This window comes from Triticum aestivum, unplaced genomic scaffold (assembly GCF_018294505.1).
Source record: "Triticum aestivum cultivar Chinese Spring unplaced genomic scaffold, IWGSC CS RefSeq v2.1 scaffold47445, whole genome shotgun sequence".
NCBI lineage: Eukaryota > Viridiplantae > Streptophyta > Magnoliopsida > Poales > Poaceae > Triticum > Triticum aestivum.
In genome coordinates, this window is record NW_025231502.1 from 9,286 (window position 1) to 11,257 (window position 1,972).

A 1,972-nucleotide genomic window follows, 5' to 3' on the forward strand; every position below is an offset into this window, starting at 1 on the left:
GCCACAACGCCGACGCTGGACCCGTGAATCGTGAGCACCCAGCTATGACTTACCGCACTCGTGCAAAATAATAAAACACGGTAAATATATTACTTACACGTGCGTTTTGTTTTGCAAGCGGCGCGAAAAAAATTAAAAATGGAATGCAACACGAGGACTTCCCAGGAGGTCACCCATCCTAGTACTACTCTCGCCCAAGCACACTTAACTTCGGAGTTCTGATGGGATCCGGTGCTTTAGTGCTGGTATGATCGCATCCGACATGTTACCCCGGTCTTCGTCCCTTATCCTTGCCCCTCCCAGCTCCACTACAAAGACGATTGTACATTGCTTTGGCCGCTCCCTCTCAACTACGGAGACGAGTTTAACGCGGTTTCCACCCCTCCCTCTCAACCGCACCAGTGCACGCTTACCGCGCCACAACGCCGACGCTGGACCCGTGAATCGTGAGCACCCAGCTATGACTTACCGCACTCGTGCAAAATAATAAAACACGTCAAATATATTACTTACACGTGCGTTTTGTTTTGCAAGCGGCGCGAAAAAAATTAAAAAGGGAATGCAACACGAGGACTTCCCAGGAGGTCACCCATCCTAGTACTACTCTCGCCCAAGCACGCTTAACTTCGGAGTTCTGATGGGATCCGGTGCTTTAGTGCTGGTATGATCGCATCCAACAGGTTACCCCGGTCTTCGTCCCTTATCCTTGCCCCTCCCAGCTCCACTACAAAGACGATTGTACATTGCTTTGGCCGCTCCCTCTCAACTACGGAGACGAGTTTAACGCGGTTTCCACCCCTCCTTCTCAACCGCACCAGTGCACGCTTGCCGCGCCACAACGCCGACGCTGGACCCGTGAATCGTGAGCACCCAACTATGACTTACCGCACTCGTGCAAAATAATAAAACACGGTAAATATATTACTTACACGTGCGTTTTGCTTTGCAAGCGGCGCGAAAAAAATTAAAAAGGGAATGCAACACGAGGACTTCCGAGGAGGTCACCCATCCTAGTACTACTCTCGCCCAAGCACGCTTAACTTCGGACTTCTGATGGGATCCGGTGCTTTAGTGCTGGTATGATCGCATCCGACATGTTACCTCGGTCTTCGTCCCTTATCCTTGCCCCTCCCAGCTCCACTACAAAGACGATTGTACATTGCTTTGGCCGCTCCCTCTCAACTACGGAGACGAGTTTAACGCGGTTTCCACCCCTCCATCTCAACCGCACCAGGGCACGCTTGCCGCGCCACAACGCCGACGCTGGACCCGTGAATCGTGAGCACCCAACTATGACTTACCGCACTCGTGCAAAATAATAAAACACGGTAAATATATTACTTACACGTGCGTTTTGCTTTGCAAGCGGCGCGAAAAAAATTAAAAAGGGAATGCAACACGAGGACTTCCGAGGAGGTCACCCATCCTAGTACTACTCTCGCCCAAGCACGCTTAACTTCGGAGTTCTGATGGGATCCGGTGCTTTAGTGCTGGTATGATCGCATCCGACATGTTACCCCGGTCTTCGTCCCTTATCCTTGCCCCTCTCAGCTCCACTACAAAGACGATTGTACATTGCTTTGGCCGCTCCCTCTCAACTACGGAGACGAGTTTAACGCGGTTTCCACCCCTCCCTCTCAACCGCAGCAGTGCACGCTTGCCGCGCCACAACGCCGACGCTGGACCCGTGAATCGTGAGCACCCAGCTATGACTTACCGCACTCGTGCAAAATAATAAAACACGGTAAATATATTACTTACACGTGCGTTTTGTTTTGCAAGCGGCGCGAAAAAAATTAAAAAGGGAATGCAACACGAGGACTTCCCAGGAGGTCACCCATCCTAGTACTACTCTCGCCCAAGCAAGCTTAACTTCGGAGTTCTGATGGGATCCGGTGCTTTAGTGCTGGTATGATCGCATCCGACATGTTACCCCGGTCTTCGTCCCTTATCCTTGCCCCTCCCAGCTCCA

At 51.6% G+C, this 1,972-nt stretch overlaps 5 non-coding genes across 5 annotated transcripts; all 5 read right to left on the reverse strand.

Annotated features, from left to right (window-relative positions):
* Positions 1-140: 140 nt before the first annotated feature.
* On the reverse strand, positions 141-259 carry LOC123175814 (5S ribosomal RNA). The gene has a single exon (XR_006488166.1). It is a non-coding gene; the product is annotated as a 5S ribosomal RNA (ribosomal RNA).
* Positions 260-556: 297 nt separating this feature from the next.
* Positions 557-675, reverse strand: LOC123175805 (5S ribosomal RNA). Its single transcript, XR_006488158.1, has one exon. It is a non-coding gene; the product is annotated as a 5S ribosomal RNA (ribosomal RNA).
* A 297-nt stretch (positions 676-972) lies between these two features.
* LOC123175812 (5S ribosomal RNA) lies at positions 973-1,091 on the reverse strand. Its single transcript, XR_006488164.1, has one exon. It is a non-coding gene; the product is annotated as a 5S ribosomal RNA (ribosomal RNA).
* A 297-nt stretch (positions 1,092-1,388) lies between these two features.
* Positions 1,389-1,507, reverse strand: LOC123175816 (5S ribosomal RNA). The gene has a single exon (XR_006488169.1). It is a non-coding gene; the product is annotated as a 5S ribosomal RNA (ribosomal RNA).
* Positions 1,508-1,804: 297 nt separating this feature from the next.
* LOC123175810 (5S ribosomal RNA) lies at positions 1,805-1,923 on the reverse strand. The gene has a single exon (XR_006488162.1). It is a non-coding gene; the product is annotated as a 5S ribosomal RNA (ribosomal RNA).
* Between the last annotated feature and the right edge of the window lie 49 nt (positions 1,924-1,972).